General features: G+C 41.8%; 1 protein-coding gene across 11 annotated transcripts in view; it reads left to right on the top strand.

The window, feature by feature from the left end:
- Nucleotides 1-21,286, top strand: part of Tenm4 (teneurin transmembrane protein 4) — a 753,505-nt gene that overhangs the window by 22,674 nt on the left and 709,545 nt on the right. For 8 of the 11 annotated variants that reach the window (XM_071616552.1, XM_071616550.1, XM_071616538.1 and 5 more), the window contains exon 1: nt 18,680-19,056. The exons of 1 other annotated variant lie outside the window; for it this stretch is intronic. The gene's annotated coding sequence lies outside the window, so the exon portion shown is untranslated. Of the gene's footprint in view, nt 1-18,679; nt 19,057-19,975; nt 20,611-21,286 lie in introns of those variants that run through there. 2 more of the 11 variants (XM_071616548.1, XM_071616539.1) reach the window with 1 other exon arrangement.

The following is a 21,286-nucleotide window of genomic DNA, read 5'->3' as shown; positions in this document are numbered from 1 at the left end:
TGTAAATTCTTCAAACCTTCCTAGAAGGTGGCCCTGTTTTTCATTGATCTGCATATTGTCTAAGTATAGCATGCACATGTGATAATACTGATTCAATATGTCACTATAAAGAGTTACTTTATTGTGGCAGGCATGAATTATTAATACTTCTTTAAACTAATGTTTAAAAACCTTTGTGGCTTTCTGTAAGAGAGAGAATTAAATATGATTTTTTAAAAAAAGCAATACTGCAAAGCAATACTGCAGTTCTTTATTGAGCAGCTATTAGGCACTAGCACTGTGCCAGTTCCAGTCCTGGAGGAAGAAAACAAAGGGTGTGGGGATGGAGCAGGGAGGGAGGAGAATGGAGCCAAACACATCAGCTTTGCTATTAGGAGTTCCGCTGAACTAGGGAAAAGATATGAATGTGAACATTTCAATAGTGATGTCAGATTTAAATAAAAATTCAATCCACCCCACCTCCTGTTAAGTGCTTTAAAGAATAGTGTTATAATCCTTAACTATTTATGAATTTGATTTATATGACATACACAAAAGGCAGTAAATACAATTTAAAAATCAGATGTGAAAGACCTTTTGAGTCACAGCCTAGGGCTTTAGAGCTATGAAAGTCCAGGATCCCGCAGGGTGTCAGAGAGGGAGGAGAGCTTAGGGACCAGTTCTCCTCCCTCCAAATCCTGGGAAGAGCACCTTCAAGGCCCCCACACCTCCTACAAGCAGGTAAAAAGTCTGATGAAGAGTTAAAACTGAATTCAAATCACTTACTTCATGTGTAACCTGAGAGAAGCTTCCGAGTATCTCTCTGAGCCTCAGTTTTCTCATCTGTAAAAAGGGGTGATAATCTCCCTGATGGCCCATGGTGTTAAGAGTAACAAAGGAGAGGGCTCTGAGGGCCCCTGAGAACCAAGAGGAGAGCCACACATTCACACCCTCTCAGACAACCTTGAGGCAACAGAGTACCTGGGGTGCATTGAACCCTCTAGTTTAGAAGTGTCCCTACCTCCCACCAAGTCACTCAGACGCTTCAGGTTTCTTCCTGTTCACCTGTGTTTCTAAGCAGCAAAGGAGATGAGTTCCTGTACCCTGGACAGGTCTCTACCTGATGAAGCAGACCAGTGTCGTATAATGATCCAACCACATCAAGGGGAAAATGTTGAAGGAGAAATATGATATTTTTTAGAACACTAAAATCATGTGTCGTATTGTCTGTCACGCCCTTGGCAGCTTGAGCAGCCCTTTGTTTTGAGAAGAGAATAATGTGTTATATATAGATTTACTCGTGACATTATGCTGGGTATGCCAAATTTAAAGGTGCCATCTATTCAGACAGCACTTACACATTTAGGATTATAATTGGAAAAAACTTTGTGTGGCCACAGCACCTAAGGAAGCCTTCATTCACCTCCTTGTATGTGCCCATTTAGGAGCTGAGAGTAGAAGGTGAACCCACAACAGAGATCAGCACAATAAGAAAAAGAGAGGAAAAGAAGAAGTATAGATTTTCTGTCCTTGCAGGTTATAAGCAGATTGAGAGAGCACTTACTTTTACAAACAGGGGAAAGGGGATAAAAACGAAAAAAAAATTTTTTTTTTTTGAGATATCTTTGGCAATGCAGACCTGGTCCAATCAGCCTCACTCAGAAATATCTATTTCTTCTGACGAAGAGTTACAAATTCTGCTTCCTCCATCCCACCCCATCCTCATCAGGAAATCTAGCAGTATAGAAATGCTTCCATATGCAGGAAACTGGTTTCCCCATTTTTGCTGAGGGGGAATAAAGAAAAATGTAGTTGAGTAGCCAGCTTGCGTAGACAAGTAAATGCTTTGCTGCAGCAACATAGATTGAGTAACAGCAGCCCTCAGAGCTTGCCATAAATAACTTTCCAAGCCTGCGGGTCTCAGCTCACTGTTTGTTGAGGTTTTGCCACAACATGGCCTATTAGCAGAAATTTAATTATAATTTACATAGGTTATGGAAATAATCTAAGATCATCAAAATAGGACCTAAACATTCTGAATTTGGAAATACTTAAAGAGGGAGTCCATGTATGGTAGATAGAATTTGTTATCTTAGAATCCAACTTCTGCTCTGTCCCTAACTAGTCCAGTGAATTTAGATGGGCCACCACATCTGTCTGGGCCTCAATATTATTAATGAGATACTGAGAAAATAAAAATATCTACATCACAGAATTACGTGGGATGGCATAAACAAAATTACATTGTTGCTGGGCACAGTGGCATATGCCTGTCATCCCAGTGTCTGGGAGCGGGGTTGCTAAGGCAGGAGGATTGCAAGTTCAAAGCCAGCCTCAGCAAAATCGAGGCGCTAAGCAACTCAGTGAGACCCTGTCTCTAAATAGAATACAAATAGGGCTGGAGATGTGGCTCAGTGGTTGAGTGTCCCTGAGTTCACTCCCAGTACAAAAAACAAAAAGGATGTTGTCACCTGTTTAACACCAAACAGACTGTCAGCGATGATGTTGGTACAAAAATGGAAACTACAGGTATGATGCAAAGAGCACTGACTTTGGAGCAAACTGTTTGAGACTGGCTTCTGACTCCACTTCCTTGTGACAAACTCATATTTTTCTGGCCCTTGGCTTCCGTTTTGTCATCTGTAGTAAGGATCATCAATGACGTCTATTTTCACATCACAGATAGTTTATATGGGAGAATCTGGTAACCTGCAAACCACTCCAAAGGAACCACCTCTGTATTTGCTTTCCCAAGTATCCTTTGTATTAGCTCAGTGGTTGGCACATTATAAATATGCCACAAATTTTGTGTAATGAAAAAAAATGAGAAAAGAAGAACGATTCTCAAGTTTTACATTTTCTTAGAGCCAGAACAGGGCCAGGTAATATGTTGTTTCAAATTTTTGTCCAGTTCAGAGTTAGACAAGTCATTACTTGTTTTGTCATATCTCTGAAGGAACATCTGGCTGTTTCTGACATTCCTCTTCCACTCTGATTTGGAAATATAATCAAAGATGAGAGGGAATATTTTTCCACACTAGCTTCCCGATTTGCCCAAATACACATGGCCACTAAGTAAGAGGGTCAAGAATGGAATTCAGGTCAGGCTGACACAAAGCTCTCTTCTTTTTCCCCTACATGAATGTATTTAACCTGATGTTCAGCTGTTAACTTGAAAAAGGCCACTTTCAGACTAGGCTCAGAGCCTACTGCCTTTTCTTGTGAGGCGAGTGCCCTTGGGAGGCAGAAGGGATGCTGCTCCTGAGTTTCCAAGCTCCCCTGCTTACTCCAGATGGGGAAGAATTATAATCACGCATTATTCTGCCAGGCTATAGGGAAAAATACATCTTTGGGCCAAACTTTGGGAAATGATTTCAAGGAAAATTCAAATGCCTGTCTTAAACATCTGAATTGTACTTACAATGATTTCCTAATCAAAGATGTCATTGGTGAAAAAAATGACCAAGCCCTGTCTCTGCACCTTCGATATTGATAAGGACTGGAGAACCCTTCCAGGCAGATGCATTTCTCATTTGATATTTGCAAAGACATTTTAAAAGGGAATAATCAGATCACCACACCTCCTCTAGTCTGACACTAAAGTGTTTGGCAAACGGACCCTGTCTTTTCCCTCTTACCCTCAGCCTCAGACATCTCTGCTGAGATGACGAGCAAAGCCAAAACATTTCTTCTCTTAAGATGGTCCTGCCAGCTTTCCTAAGAAAGCCTGACTATTTGAGAGCTGTCTGCACTGGCCTTTGGCATTTTTTTTTTTTAAACAAGAGAAAAGAAGAGAACTCATTTCTTGTCCCACATGGATTTGCACTTTAAAATGTGCTGCATGCAATAGTAATATCATTTCATTTCATTTAATTAATGGCTATCATGGGTAAAGTACAGCATTATGCTTAGAATTCTGTGCACAGAGTAATTGCTCCAGATATATGTACGCAATGTTACTGAAACATGTAGTAATGGGAGTTTTGACAATACTGTGCTTTTAAAGTCTTTTAAGAATACCATGGGCCTGTCTACAAAAGAGCAGTGTGAAGTGAGAATTTTAAAATGCTAATATGGGTATAAAATGAAGTTGAACATTAACCCCTGTCTGTGATGGCCAATATTAGCTTAATCCTTATCTTACTGTTCTGCCTTGACTGGATTTGTTCATTTGCCTCAAATTTATATTTTAAGAATGAGCTGGGCATTAGGCATACAGTGGTCAGCAAGACAGGCACCTGCCCTCCTGAAGTTTCCAGAACCACAGGGAAGACAAATATTGAATATGCAACTAATGGTAATGCTGAGTGTTATTTAAAAAGAAAAGAGGCAAGTTTAACAGGTTGAAAATGCTCTTTTTTAGGTCTGTTACAAATATCATCTTCTGGGCATGGGCTCCTTCTCTGCATGAAATATCCTGCCCAACTTCTCTGTGCAGGGAATCTTTGAAACAAACATATCATCTCACATATTCCCTGAGCCCAGAAGTAAAATGAGGGGCTTTTCTGCACTGTGATCCCAAGATGTAGCTCAAGCCCTTTGTTAAGAGACTGATGTGTGCCATTCCAGGACTCTATTCCTGAGGTCAGATTCCTTAAGACTGGATCAGGGCTCTTCTGCTTACTAACTGGTCATAAGGAATTAAATTACCTTCTGGCCTCAGTTTCCCCATCTATAAAATGGAGATTTATAATAGCAGACAACTCTTAGGACTATTAAGCTGATTAAATGGATTCATCATATAAAAACCCATTTAAAACCATACCTAGTATGCAGCAAATTTGTTATAAAGATTGGTTCTTGCGACAGTAGCACTAAATAGTTCTTTGCTGGAATTACATGCTTAATACATCTGTCTTCTTCACTAGGTCATAAATTATTAGACTTCAAACTCTTGATTTATCCATTCCTTCAGTTCTAGCACTTGGCATAAGGCTTGCCATACAGTAGGTGCTCAAGCATTGTTTGATAAATACATGCAAGAGTGGTGAATCCTTGGCTGGTCACAGTGGTACATACCTATAATCCCAGCAGCTTGGGAGGCTGAGGCAGGAGGATTGCAACTTCAAAGCCAGCCTCAGCAAAAGTGAGGCACTAAGCAACTCAGTGAGACCCTATCTCTAAATAAGATACGAAATAGGGCTGGGGATGTGGCTCAGTGGTGGAGAGCCCCTGAGTTCAATCCCTGGTAACTCCCCCAACTAAAAAATCATATGTATATCATAAATATGATATACATACTGTGAACCCAGATCAAGAAAACTAGGTCAAAGTATTTTAGGAACTTGGTTCACGTCCCCTATATGATTTTGTTCTATTTGCTGGAGAATAACAAGTTAAAAAAGAAAAAAAAAAGTGTGTGTATCATTGCAACCATCATTTGATGTGTTCCTTGGTTCTTTTATTTAAATGCATGTTCTCTTCGGGTTCCTTGGACGCCAGGGAAAATAACTGACATTTCTTTAGATTCGGCCATCACATTCTTTGAATGAGAAAACAATATCGTGTCTCTCTTTTTTTAATTATGCCAAGCCGCGTGTTTGAGACTCATACAACAACACAATTTTATTTCGTCAAGTGCCTTTCATCTCAAGCTGCATCCCTGGCATTCAAGTTAAATAATAAATAATACAACCCAAGGTGTTTAGAAGAGGGGAGGGAAATTAAAGGGCCCAAAACAAAGGAGGAAAGCTCTGAGAACAGAGAACCTATAATCAGATTTCAGAGGACCTCCAACTCCTTGTCCAGCTGTGACTGTTTGGTGACGTTTCAGACAGAATAACTGGAATGGGGATGTGGTTTAGCAAACGGCTTAAACAATGGCTTTGATTTCATGGTGATGACACAGTTGCACTGTATTTGTCGTGCTGTTTTGGAGCTCTTTACATACCGTGCAGGGCTTTCCATTTAGATGGACGTGTCTCAACAGGCAAAATGCTGTCCCCCTCTGCGTCGTCAGAGGAGAATCGAATTGGCAGTGGGGAGCTCTGATGGGCACTGTGAGTCCATCCATGTCCCAGAGTACGAGAGTGAGAGGCCTGAAATTGCAATAAGGAGAACGAGCATTTGTCGATACTCCCTGCATGCCAGGCATTATCGTAAGTGCTTCACATATTCTATTTCAGGGGACTGGCAAACTCCAGCCCGTGGGCCAAATCCACCTGGGGCCCATTTTTGTGCAGCCTGAGAACCAACAATCTCCATATTTTTGAAAGATTAAGAAGAAGATTTTAAGAAGGACAATAAATACAAGAAGAATATGTGATTTTCTGAGACTTGCAAAAGCCTGACACCATTACTTTCCCTTGTTTTACAGAAGTCTGTGGACCCCTGCCCTCACTCATTAATATTAATACAAGCTAATAGTACTGTCCTGTGTAATAATGTGAGCATTATTACATTATTATGTAATATCATTCTATTATTTGGATGAGATAAGCACTCACCTGATATTATACAGCTCATTAGTGTGACTACTCCCCAGGGATCTCCAACTCAAATACTTGGAGGACTTAAGCAATGTAAATCAGTAATGTAGACCTAGGAGGGACTGTGACAATGGAGAGGGCACATGCCCCTTGAAAAGGACACCTGTGTTTCTGTATAAATAGTGCAGCAATCAACATGGGAGTGTAGATGTCTTTGACATACTGATTTCCTTTTCTTTGCATGTGCAAGAAATTGTAAATGGTTGAGGTGATAGATAAGCCAGTGACCCAGATCCGATCAGTATGCATTGTGTACATGTGTTGAAATATCACACCATATCCCATAAATACATACTGTTTTGTGTCAGTGAAGAAATGGGAGCAGCATCCATGCAGTTCAGGCCAATGGTAGCCCTGCAATAATGGGTAACCCAGATTTTCTGATCTTTCAAGAAAAGCCAAAAAATCAGATTTTTATGTAAGACCTCCTAATTTTTGAATGTTGGCAATGAATTGAAAGTTTTTTAAGTGCTCTGAATTAAGCAAAAACAATCTGGCAGGCTGAATGTAACCTAAGAGCCATAGTTTGGAAATGCTGCCTATTATTATGAGTTCACTTGGCCCAACTCCTTAGCTTCACAGTGAGAAAATTGAGGACGAGAAAGGAAGAGCAGCTTGATGAAGATCCCAGAGCTTAGTAAGAGGAAAATCCAAGTCTTTCAAACTTATATTTGAACTCTTTCTACTGAGTACTTCTCTGATGTTTAATTGGTAAAATGAATGTTGATACGTAGGGAAAAATATCGTATGTACTTTTCTAGACCACTAAGTACTGCTAGAAGATGACAGAAGGTCAGACACACTGGGAGGTACACTTTAAGATGATCTGGGGACTTTCACCTCCCCCTATTTTTATGGCTTTGAAAACAGTCCGAGAATGTTGCTGAAATGTCCAAAGTCACGCAGCTATGTAGGCGGGAGAGGTTGGTCTTCAGCTTCGGACCCCAGTCTTATTCTAATGTTTTCCCTTGCTCGTGATGAACTCTGAATATTTCAAGTACATCTTCAAGAGCTCTTTTACTATGCTTTGTGTCATACCCAGAGCCTAGCTCTAGCTGAGCTAAGCTGAGAGTCACATATAGCCGCATGTCTGGTGAGTTAACAGATTGTCACCCCTTCACTCAAGTTGAAAGTTGGCTCGAGTTAACTTGCTTTCTGGGTGGTGAATTCTGAGAGAGCTGGTTCAGAGGGCAATGAGGGAGAAATGTATACATGAGGATAGAAGTTATATTTTCACAGGTCAGTAAGGCTACAGACAGCAGCTAACAGGGTTGTTTTCACATTGGAACCTCTGAGAGCCAGGGCACAAGTGGGGCTGCTGGGGTCCAGGTAACCACAAATGAAGAAAGAACTAAAATGGAGGCAATAACATTCTGGAAGTATAAATGAGGACAAGAAATAACTGACTTAGGCAGACTTGAAAAAGTGAAATGTTAAGATATTAGTAGGGAACGCATAGAAGTATGGTTGTTACTGCAGAGCCCCAGGAAAGCTCAGAATGTGGACGCTTGAGGCACTTCCTGCAACAGAGGTCCAGGTAGGGTTGACAAGGGAAAGGTTGGTTGATTGACTGTGTTAAGATTCCTTCTTCCATCACGATGTCCTGGATGGCTGTCCCTCAACACACAAGGAGATCACTGTCTATAGTGAATGAGCCTGAAAACTCTGGACTTACGGGAAACAACTCAGTTGTGTGTAGATATAATGTGCTGAGAAAAGGAACAGAAACAGTAAATGGAATCTGTATGAATGGTGAGATTACCTCCTCATCTCTTTCACTACTGGGCTCTCAGAAACCTTAGCAGCTAAACCTGTCCTTCCTAGGAAGAGGCTGGAATATTTCATTCTGGCAAAATCAAGTGGCCACTGAGAACAGACTTACAGAAACTGTTAGGAAATCATCAATAAAATGACCCAGGCAGGTCATTCTACAGGGAAGCCTACCAGTCAACAAGTATTGTTCATATACCTTAAAACTTCTAATCAGTTTTATAGTTGGTTATATATGGATATACATAAACCATCAATATCTGAGCAAAGTAACTAATATGGAAAAAGAAACACAGAAATAATTATAAAACACCTGCAAAGAACATAGAGACTATGAGAGGGTCAGAAGAACATTTCATACAATACATCACTAGTATACTTAGAGATGTTACATATCTGAAACAAGGCTACTGTAAAAAGAGACACATTCAGACCACCAAAACAGTTTCCTGAAAAGTAAAGATAAAACAGCAGAAATAAAAATGTCAACAGAAAGGTTAGTAAGCAAAATTGAGAAACTATCCCAAAAATAAAACAAAAAGATAAAAACATGGGGGATAGAGAAGACGAAAAAAGGAGAAATAGCTAAGAGGTTTCATATTTGAATATGAGGAATTTTGAGAACAGAGAAAAAAAAATCATCAAGGAAACAATTTAAAGAAATCTCTCAGAGTTTCTAAAGAACATAGCAACAGCCCTGCACTATGTTATTTAATTGGAAGTAGAAATGAGGACCAGAAATAATTGTCTTAGGCAGAACCAAAAAACTGAAATATAAGGTATGTAAGACCCCCCAGCAATTGTTCTTTAATTTCTGAACTTTGGGAAAAGAAGATCTTTAAAATTTCCAGAAAGGAGCAGAAAAATATAAGGGTCACAGGAACAGGACAAAGGGACAAAAATGACATCAGACTTCCTAACAGCAACATTGGAAGCAAAAGGACAATGGAACCATCAGTGTCATTAGAATGACAGAGAATTTATTTCCAAACTAGTAGATACAGTCAAATAAGTTCTCAAAAACTTCACCTTAAAGACACTTGTTCTCTGAAGAGTAAACAAAGAAAGAGAGGAGTGGGTAGAATCCTACAAACAAAAGACATAAACACAAGAGAGAGAGACAATGGAATTCTTAGGAAGATTGTGAAAGGCAGTCCCCCAGGAGTTCTGCCACAGGCTTAGAATGCAACTTGTCCATATTTGAATGGTGTAGACAAAGGGAAATGAAATTCCTGTGAGACAGGAAAGGAAAATAAGCAAGGAAAGGAAAGAAAGGAAACTGACAGATTATTGGATGGACTGGAATGTATTGAGAAATTTATAATTTGGTAGAGTTTAGGGATAAAAGAACAATCAGTATGTAAACTGCCAAACAACCACAAAACAAAACAAAACAAAACCGCCAGTTATTAACTGGAGAGAAAACAAAATTTAGTACAAGAAATTACATCATAGTATACTACATGGCTCAGTTGAAAAAAACTATTTATGCAATCATGACAATGGAAATATTAAAATTTAACCAAAATTATGTTGTAAGTACATTGAAAGGACAGATAAAAGGGAAATGGCTACATAGAGGAAAGCAGTTAAATTATTATGTATAATTATAGGAAATATATTAGTATAATCCCTAAAAATTAAAAACAGAGAAACTACCATAGAAGTATATTATTAAGAAACATGGAAATAAAAATCAGGAGAAATGACTCAACTAGTTGGAATTGGGGGAGAGGGAATATTAGGTGGAGTTGGCTGGTGAAATTATAGGGCAGAGGACTGTTTGGCATTAAAATCCTTGTAGAATATTTGACTTTCAAAATTATGTTCATGAAGCACTTTGATAAAAATAAAAATTAAGTTGAAAATGAAATGAGGCATTTATATGGGCTTCCAAGTCCTGTGCTAAAGAAAGGGACCTGAGAACAAACAGGCACCCTATCGTAGGTCATGTCCTCCTGTAAAATCATAAGGAAGTGACAATCATCCAGAGATTGGTATTGAGACCAGGAGGGAACACTGACCAGAAATATAAGAACCCTGACTTCTGTTCTTGGTTCCATCATCTGTGATCCTTCAACCCTGGATTTTCTTATCTGTAAAGCAATAGTCCTATCCCGTCTATCTCACAGAGCTGTTGTGATGATCATGGAAGATAATAAATGCTTTGTCAATTGTAAAGCACTCAACAGATGTAAATAATGTTATCATTATTCTACCCACGCATAAGAATGGTAGAAAGTTTACTATATTGTAATTTATACCATCTGGTTTATTTTTTATTTTAGCAATTTTTTTCTTAAACCTAAAATAAAATTGACTCATTATGGATATTTGGCAAATACTAAAAACAAGAAAGAAATGAAAACTAAAAATTATCTTTAATTTCATTATCAAGATATTTTTATTGCTAACCTCACCTCACATACCTTTGCTATATATCTATGATAACTTCCTACTATTATAGATAAGGTGGCTATTTTCCCGATTCATGAAATATTTTTGTGCACCTTGATCTATGGTGACTGAATAAAGATCCATCATTCTATTGTGTGCCATAATACATTTGATCATATGCTAATTGGTTGATATTTAGATTGTTTCCAGTTTGCCTCTATTGCTACAAACACAGATGAAACCCTTTATATAAGTCTTTGAGTTCCATGGTTATTTTCTTTGGTTAACTCAATTAAATGTAGAAAGATACACACAATGGAAGTATTTTATAAAAACTGCTAAATTCTCTTCAAGAAAGGTTGTTAATATATTCACATATGAGGAATATAAGAAAAATAACTGTTTTCTGGGCGTGTTGTATTCTCTCTTGTTTTCTCATTTGATAAGCAAAAACGAAACAAAAACTCAGTATTGTATCTTGCATTTCTTGGAGTTATTAACATATGAAATACATTGAGATTTGTACTTTTTTGGTAAATTAGGTTTTTGTCCTTCGCCCACTTTTCTTTTGAGATATGTTTTTCTTATACTGTAACCTCATTATATATTAAGGATGATAGCAACTTTTTCATTTATATATAGAATACTTCACAGACATTTTGTTGTTCTTTTGATTTTTATTTTAGATTTTTAAATATACAAACATTTAAAATTTTGACATAGTCAAATCTATTGATGTTTTTCTTTATGATTGCTTCCTTTCTATGTCACACACTAAAAGGGCTTCTTCATCTCCAAAATCATAAAAATTGTCACCTATGACTCATAGAATTTTCATATTTTGGGTTTTTTTTATAAAATAAGTGTGAAAAAAAATTTAAAGAGATACTATGAAGGGACAGGGATCTAATTTTCCCTTCCTGCCACATGCATGGTTTGTCAATTGCTTCAGTACAGAATTGAAATGTACACCTTTTGCCAACTGATTTGAAACTTCCCATGGGTTGTTTTGTTTAAGAATCAACAGACTTGCCAGGTGCAGTGGCACACACCTATAATCCCAGTGACTCATGAGGCTAAGGCCAGAAGGTCACAAGTTTCAGGACAGCCTCAACAACTTAGTGAGACTCTGTCTCAAAACAAAACAGACAAACAAACAACAACAAAATATATATATATAGATAGATAGATAAAATGACTGGAGATGTAGCCTGTGGTAAACTACCCCTCTATTCAATCCTTAGTCCCAAAAGAAAACAAAAAATGAAAACAATCAACAGACATGAGAGTGATAATCTAATTTGCATACTTAACATTTTTAAGCAGCTACTATGTGTTTTGTCTTAAGTTGTTTACCTGAGATTTTTTGATAATATAAATCTTATCATAATCATTGTAAACCCTATGGTTAAATTCACACAGTTATCTTATAGCACATCCATATAATGATATAGTATGTAACTATAAACAAAAAATGTGAATATATGTATGTTTATCCACAAAAATGGTCATGTATGTATATATATATATATATATATATATATATATATATATATATATATATATCCATTTCCAACATACATTGTACATGATAAAAGTACTGTGCCTAACTGAACAGTGTGTACTTCTGTAGTCTTATAAACTGATAAGATCTGAAAATGTTGGATTACAATTTGATTTGGGGGTAGTAGAGTTAATTGAACAGGACTACTGTAAGGATTAAATGCATGAATATTTGTAAAGCATTTGTCCACCACATGCTTCATATAACTTCATTAGAATCACCCCACAGAGAGTTTGAAACTTTAGCAGAGGCCCTTGTTGTAGCTTTTAGTTTGCTCTTGTTTCATTCTTGATCATCTCAGCCCCGGTCCTCTGGACCAATATGCGGTTCTAATAAATGCTGCACACTCCCAAGCCTAGGAAAGGAATTCATTTAGCTCTGCAAAAGACCAACACCTGCTACCTGATCTGCCATGTCTGAAAAAGATGCATCCACAGGTGTGGCAAGGAAGCCTGTTAGGCAAATAATGATAAGAGCAATGATGGAAATTGGTGGGAATGGAGGCCTCAGTTGAGATGCATCCTCTTTGGAGAGTTTCACACGACATGGCCCATGCCAGAGAAAAGTGTTAGGAGAACTTCTGAGGAGACCATTCATTACCAGCAGCCCACAGAAGGAAAACAGAATTCAAGCAATATCATGTGGTGCTTCTGCATTGTGAAAGCAGGGGCTAACCTATTCAGAGAGGATGCTTCACCACAGAATTTTGCCAGCTCATCACCTTTGACCAGAACAGATGCTGCTCTTTTCTGATCAGTGTTGTCCCTGCTATCTGGGAGCAAATGTCAGTGGAGGGACAAAATCTGACATCAGAGCCATTACGTGCTCATTGGAATCTCAGCGCTACTGCCTGGACCACATGCTCTGCAGGGCAGATAATATATGGTTGGCATGGAGATGGAGTGAGTTCAAGGAAAAACACCCAGCTTCACAAGTACCTATGCATGTGTGCTCACAGGCTCTCCACTGCACAGGATCAATGGGAGCTGCATTCGTTTTTCATTTCACAAATATTTATTGAACACCTACTTTATGTCAGGCACTGTTCTAGGTTCTGGGGGTCACAACAGTGACCAAGATATACTTGGCATCTCCATTCATGGAATTTACGTCTTATATGGCAGTTGGGAAGAAGATAAAAAAACAAATAAATGCATAAACAAGTAATTGAAGCCTATGAAACATGCAATGAAGGAAATAGCGCTCAATAATGTAATGGCCTACTCCAGACAAGACTAAATAGACCATTCATGAAAAGCTCACCTCACTCAGCTCATCATTAATTCAATCTGTCCATCCAACACAAGGAGCAATCCATGATGGAACTAGCTTTGGCACCTATTAAATATATAACCTTCAATAATTTGCTGAACTACTCTAAGTCTCAGTTTCTTCACTCATGGAATAGGTACAATAATTAGCTACCACCTTTAATTGTATGCTGTGATTTAAATGACATAATGCCCTTTGCTTGGTCTTCAGTGCAGTGCTCAATATATGATAGTTATTGTTATTAGTATTTGTTTCTTCTTTCAGTAAAAGAATATTTACTAAAAACCTATAAAACAGACACTTTGCTGAACATTAGGAGTGAGGAGTGGGGTGAAGGAGAAGATGCAACTATTTCTCTAACAGAGAATTTTTATGGTGAATCTAATCATTGGAGTTCCCAGAAGACAGAAAGATAGCTCAAAGGTTAGACAAACCTCACAGAGAGACAGCTTACAGGTTAGACTGAATCAGCCTGCCCAAGAAAAAAATCACCACTTTTCCTCCTGGGTTTTAAAAATGGTGTTGCTCTGGGAAAGGCTAGTGGCCTGGGAGTTCTGAAGAGCTGAGTTTCAATTCCCATCCTGCTGAGCCTGAGCCACAGGCCTCAGTTTGCTCACCTCTCTCCCCATTTATCACTGGAGTCCATGAGTAACAGACATGCTGTGGAGGATCCAGGGCCACACAAAAGTCTCTCCAAGAATTGTCTCCTGTTCTTTGCTTAGTTGTAGCCCCTGCTGAGCCCCTTTGATGGTCTTGGGTCCCCCTACTTCCTTGCAAACTAGAATTCACAGGATCCCTGTCAGGTGAGTGAAGGACTGAGGGAGTCAACAGATGTGGAAGCCCTGTGGGAAGGTGAATGGGCTCTGCTTGTATACATTGCTATTATTACTTGGGTTGGGGAGCCTATCCACATGGCAAACCATTCGATGAGATGAAAAATCACGATGCAGAGGAAACCTTACCAGGGAGCTATTTACAGCAACCTTTCCAAAGACTAAGTACATCCTCTGGCGGTACTTTTCTCACCCTCTCATTGTGAAAGTTTGATGGCGCTTATCAGTGGGTGTCTAAATCCTCTGTAACAAGCTTGTGTATTTGATGTAGTATCAGACAGCAGGCAGGAAGCATTGCCCCTTGCCCCTCTGTGTCTCCTTGCTTGAAATACTTCCTTCCTGAAACAATTTTGTTGTAACTGCTGGACTCTGAAGAGAAGTGTTTTGTTTTTTGTTTTTTTTTTTTTGCAAATAAATATGTTTCCTAATTAAAATTTGCCCTTTAAAGGCTCACATTTTCTTGGCCCCACTCTATGTTTTCTTTTCTTTGTAACATATTACAGAATCAATAAGGGCAATGCAAACATCTTTAATATATACAGTTTCAACAGCTCTAATAACATTTCTGCCTTCAAAACGCCCTTTTCCCCTCTCTAGCCCAGATGATTATTTCCCCTGATTTGTTAAATACCTTTGAATTTAACTCAAAAAAAAAAAAAAAAAAACAACCCTTCAAAGGTAGTTACTCTCCAGGGGGAGTGGGAATGGTACACTGAAAGGGGATCAAGTGGAAGGTGAAGGTCAGAGCTATGTCTTTATTTTTAATGACAGTTCTCCATTTTTATTGCAAAAGTCATGAATGTGCATCATGAAAAAGTTAAAAATATGAGAGAGAGAGAGAAGAAAATTCATATTACTCACAGTCCCATCACCTAGAGGCAACCGTTATTAATATCTGGCATGTTGAATTTTGCTTTTTCAGATCTTTCTACAAGAGGATTTTTATGTAATTAGAAATTTTGGATTCTATATTTAAAATTTTACACGATAACATTGGCATTTTCTATGTCATGAAAAACTAGGCAAAGACATACTTTGTAGTGGCTATATAACATTCCAACAAAGGCTGTTCCCCAATTTACTTTATCTTAGGCTATTTCAATTCTGTTATCATTCTCATAAATTATATACTAATAGATCTAATCTCTTACTTTTTGAGGTAATACATAGAGCTAGCTGGCTGTTTGGCAGGTCTCAGGCTGAATTTTACAATTATTTCCTATGGGACAGAGTAGACATACAGAAGATTCTCAAGTCAGCTATGGGATGAGATTACAACATAGTAACAATCAACTTTAGTCTCTCCTCTAAAACTTTGACTTCCTCCTGAATTCTCTTGATAATGTAATAAGTAGTGAGTGCCACCCTCCACTAAGACACCAAAGCTTGAGAAATGCATGTTACTTTGGACTTTCCTTGCCTACTCCTATCTAATCAGCTACCAAAATTTGCCCACTGTATATCCTTGTTCTCTCTACTATACCTCCTCTCTTATCCATTTTCATGGCAACTACCTTGGTTTACCTAACTGACTTAACTGGTTCCTGTCTCTGGTCTTCCAAAGCTACCATCATTAATCCATTTCTCCACACTGTTGCCAAATTATCTATTTCTCATCTTTTTCAAATATGCTCAAGATCACATCTTGACATAAAGTCTTCAACAGCTCTCTACCCCACTCCAACCCCAGTAACTGAGCTTTCAAGGTGTTTGGATCCTTGGCCTCCTCCAGGCCTCTTCAATAGTCAACCCTACCTACTACTTTTAACTCTACCCACACACTTCCTTACATGCCTGACTCTGCTGCTATGCCAGCCTTATGCTTTTGTCCATATTATTTGTATACTCTTTCTTACCTCTACTGAGAAAGCAATCTCTCTCCTTTCATGGTCTACTTAACTTCCTTGCCTTTGAATCTCAGTTTGAATGCCACCTCCTACAGGAAGTCTTTCCTTACCACCAAAGGTTAGGCTAAGCACACTGCTCTGCTTTCACTCTACCTATTCCTTAGGCAGGAACCCAGCATACCCATGTCTGTCTTTGAAGGCAAGGATTGGTGTTGTAGCTTTTCCCACCTGTACCTCTTAAAACTTTAGTTCCACATTTCCTAAAAACAAGGATAGTCCCCCTACATGGCCATCAAAGGCTGGAAGTTATCATAGATATATACTATTGCCTCATCTACAGACCTTATTTAAATTTTGCCAATTTTCCCATTAATGATCCAATGTAGAATCATGAGTTCCATTTATTGTCAAACAATTAAACTGTTAACTCTTGAACTGCTCTGGAATGGTCTTTCAAAATTTACATATTCTTAAGTAGCATTCATTAATTATTTTGTGGAATAGTCCTCTTCAGGCCTGTCTGATATGTCTTGATGATTAGATGCCATAGAAGTGACATTATGTCCTTCTCAGTGCATCATAATGTCTATTTGTCACATTCCTGATGCTCCTGATTTTAATCTCTTCATTAGGGTGGAATCTGCCAGATTTCTCTGCTCTGAAGCTACTATTTTCCCCTTTGAATTGAACAGTATCTTGTGAGGAGGTAGTTCAATACTGTGTAAATATTTTGTTTCTCATCATGCTCTCACCCACTACATTAGCCTGTGGGTGTTAGTTTTCTCATAAGTCAAACGAAGTACGTAGCCCAAAAATTGTTTCCAAAATTTTCTCTTAAAGATTTCTTTATTATATTCCCTGCCAGGGACCTCACATTTTTTAAAGATTTTTGCCCACTAAACAAATGGCACTTCTATATGTCTCTTTTTCTCTTGATATATTCATGAGACAAGTCCAGGACACTGTGAATGCAGAAGGCAGGATTCATTTTCCTCACTCCTAAAATGTCCAGAACTCATCACACACCTACCACGGAGTAGATAGTCAACAAATATTTGTTGAAGAACTGAATCTGACTGCTAATCAGAGATGGTCCCCAGCTTTGATGTATGTAGTAAGGACATGGAGTTGGTAAATACTGTCCAAAGGCAGAGACTTGACATTTTAGTTTCAGAGGCTTTGTCACTGGTGTTAACTTATTGTAAAGATTTAACAGGGTTTGAGGAAACCTCTTACACATTCCTATCCCCATCTCTGCCTTTCTACTTCAATTAGGAGATAATAAAGTGTTATCCAGTACCTCAAGTTTGTAATCTGTGACCAACCAGATGTAGGTGCTTATTAATTGAACATCTCCTATATGTCCAGTGTTTCCTTTTTATAATTTTATCTTTTAATCCTCAGCATACTAGTGGGATAAGTATAATCTGATTTACAGTTCAGAAAATTAAGGCTGGGTGATGTAAAATGGCTTGCACTGAGTCCTACAGTGAACATACAGTAAGCTTGGGCTGGGAATTCTTCTGGATTCCCTCTAAAACCTTTGTAAGTTGCCACTACACCAAGTTGCCTATTTCATCATATAAAAATGTCCTTCCCTTGGTGATGTGCTGGTGATCATCATACAGACATGCATTTGGACCAAGAAATCACTTGGACCACATTCACTGCTATTTTTTTTTCAATGATTATTATCACACTTCTGTAGTTATTACTGTGGTTTGGGGGGAAGTTGTCCCAGGAAAAAGGGCCTTTCTTTGGGCATCTTACATGCCTGAAGAAGGAACTCAAGTTCTCAGCTCTTAATAACAACTGACTATGCTGCAGTAGCAACTGAGAGTCCATCCCTGGAAAAGTGTTGGGGGTGTGGATTAACATCCAGAGGGTAGGCAAGGAAGAGGCTAAGGGCCCCAAACAGACTTGGGGAACCGAGAGGAGACCGGACAGCACTACCAAGAGACAAGGAAAAAGAGAAGGAAGTAAAAGAGAGGGAAAAGAACCAAAGTCAAGAGGAGAAGAAACAGAGAAAAGGCTGGACAAGGGAGGAGAAAGTTTTAGAAGGGGGGCTAGGAAGAAAGCAAGGAAGGTAAAAGAGGACACAAAGAAAAATACCGAGCTGAGAGAGCTTGGAGAATTCGAGAAAGAAAATGAGATTAAAAGGAGTGAAGAGAGATGGAGAAAGCGGAGAGCACGGAAAGGAGAGGGAAATATATTGGAGACAACAGAGAGACTGGGGTGAGTGGAGAAGCAGGCGAGTGGACTGGTGAAAGATGCTCATAGCCTGCGTGGCGCCCCCCGGCGCTGTGGTGCAGCCCTGCTCCAAACGCCTGTGCGCGGTGGCTCGCCGGGCCTCCTAGGATTGGCTCCCGCCTCCCATTCATGTAACCTGCATGTGCGTGTGCGTGTGTGTGTGTGTGTGTGTGTGTGTGTCGCTCGCCCTCTCTGTGTGTAAGAGAGCGAGGGTGGGGAACGGAGGCAGGCAGGCGAGCAGGCAGGGAGGGGAAGAAGAGGAGGGAAGCTATTAAACACACACACTCACTCACACACACACTCACACACACACGCGCGCGCACACACCCGCCCCAACCCCCCAGAAGCCTCGGGATTGCAGCTGTTTCATGTGGGGCAGCAGTGCTGGCAGGGACGCCGGCCGGGAGCGGCCGGGAGCGGGAGCCGGGCGTGTGCGCGCGGCTGGAGGCTCGCTGGGGCTCCGCTCCCCGCGGGAGCTATTGTTGGTCTCGCTGGAGCTGAGCGCAGAGCCGGGACCTGTCCTTCCTGGGCGCCCCGCTCCGGCTCGCGGAGCCGAGGAGCCGTGCCGCCTAGAGGTAGAGGAGCCACCAGTGCGGCGCCTTGCCTCCCTGCCGCCCTCCTCCCCGCTTCCCCGGCGGTGGCAGCCTGCAGCCACGGTAAGGCGGCGTGATCCGCTCTACGGAAAAGCGCCTTAGGGACCGCGGCGGCACCTCGCCAGCTCTGTGGCCCCTCTGCGCTCGCAGGACCGGGTAGCTCCTCGGCTGCCGAGGGCTCCTGGAGACGCTTGCTCGCTATCCTGGCCCTCACCAAGGGTGGGAGGAGGGAGAGAGGCTGGGACGCGGGTTGCCGGCAAGGCAAGACAGTCTGGAGCCCGGAGCCGCCGCCGCAGCCCTCGGAGCCTGCCGCGGACTGGAGCCTGAGAGGAAGGGTTGGGGAACAGCAGAGATGTGGGCGCGGGCCTGGGACTTTGGACGCGGGTGGAAAGGAGGCGGCGCGCCCTAGGTTTGTCTGCCGCGCCCGGTTCTCCTTCCCCGCCAAACCACGGCCCAGTCGCCCGCAGCCCCTCTGCAGACCCGCCCGCCTCAGACTCCCGGCGGGCGCTGGAGGAGCCCGCGAGGCGGCGCCGGGCTCCAGGACTGCAGCCTACCCTGCGGGGCGAGCGCTGGCTTCAGCGGCCCCTTGTGCGCTGCAGTTGGAGTCGAGAGCCTGGAGACGCGACCCTAGCTCCGCACCTTCTGCAATCCACGCGTCGCCTATCCTTGCCTGGTCTCGCCGGCAGCTGGGCAGTGCTGTTCACGTTCGCCTAGGAGCAAGTTGAGGCTATAGCCGCCGGGTGGACCTCTGTGGGGCTCCCGAGTGTGAGTGTGTGAAACTGCTCGCACCTCCAGTTTCGGGAAAGGTGCTCTGTGTTGAAATGTGATCACCAGGCTCCTTAGTCATTTTCCTTGCTATATAAAACTGCAATCTTTACACTGGAGGAGCAGACGGGAAGGTGGTGGCGCGGTGTGTGTGTGTGTGTGTGCAGCCGAAGAATACACAGCCAACTACTTGGGCGAAGGGTGGAAGGGTGGCTCAAGTAGTGAGTCCTTGGCGGGTCAGTACCGTGGGCTTTGCTGGCCACTGTCCGCCTTTTCTCTGCCCTGCCCCCGCCTAGGCGAGGTTGGAAAGTACTGGAAATTCAACTGCGTGGTCTCTAACTTTGGAAATTGGCTCACCTTCCTCGGTGAGATGTTAAGGTGATTTCTGCAGCCTAGTCCATTTGGACAGGAGTATAACTGCTCAGCTGGGTGCGGAGCCCTTATCAGAACTGCACCAATCACCCACTCAGTCCCTATTTCCCTCCCACCCCACCCCCAAGCCCTGGCGAGAAGGTTTGTAGAGATGCAGTTAACCGTAAGCCACCAACGCAGCGAAAGGGGAGCAGGGAGGCAGCCGGGGTTTTGCCGGAACCTACGCGCACACTTGGCGTTGGACTAGCCCAGGAGATCACTCTGCTGCTTTGTAGAAGGCGCCGGTGGGGCACGCTCATGATCCCGAGCTCCGGGGCCAGAGGGTGCCCATGTGCTGAGCCAAGCGGTCGCGCACCGGAGGGACAGCTGCCGAACGGCATCTCGGGCAATTATATAAGCTGCCTCAGTGATAACCCAGAACTGTGATGCGAGCACCCGGTTCTTGAAAGACAAGCCTGAAAGTTTTCCTGCTTGGGGAATGTAAGTACCCGGGGCGCTTCTACTTCGGGAGTGGAGAGCGGGGGACGTCTTGTACCCCGGCGCCTACTTCTGCGATGGATGTTGGGTGCTGATATTGCTGTCCCCAAAGATCCAGTTACTGAGCCAGGGACTGGGTGGGTGGGGATTCAGGGTTGATCTGAGAAGAGCCGGTCAGAACTCGGGTTTCTTTGAGTTCTAAGAGCCTAGAGTCTTCCCTGGGGGTGTTGGAAGGCCTTCCAGGGAACAGCGTTTTAGGAAAATGTGCTCTGGGGAGCTCCAAAGACTCTCTTCTTGGCTTCTCCTGGTGCCCCTCCCGATCTTTACACCCAGCGCCCTTCACGTGTCTAGAAACCTGCCCGCGATGCCTGTCCCTTTTGGAGATGCCCAGGGATCCCAGACATTCCGACCAGTTTAACGAGGGTTGAGGGGTTAGCAAGTAGATTGCTGGCCTTTACCGGGAGCGGCTACCATTATGTGCCTTTTCCTGGGCTTGCCCGGCGCCAATGGGGATGGAATGGGGATGAACGCGGGTATGGCTTCCGCAGCAGTTTTGCTTCTCCTACGTTTGTTTTCTCCATCTCTCTGCCTTCTTTCGCCGCCGCAGCCTTGTAGCACGTTGACGGGCTGTGATAGAGAAACCACAGTAGTAGAGTGTTTTTAAATCTTGTTTTTCGCC

This window comes from Marmota flaviventris, chromosome 9 (assembly GCF_047511675.1).
Source record: "Marmota flaviventris isolate mMarFla1 chromosome 9, mMarFla1.hap1, whole genome shotgun sequence".
NCBI lineage: Eukaryota > Metazoa > Chordata > Mammalia > Rodentia > Sciuridae > Marmota > Marmota flaviventris.
The sequence above is the reverse complement of the archived record's forward strand: the minus strand, read 5'-3'. Positions and strand labels throughout refer to the sequence as shown.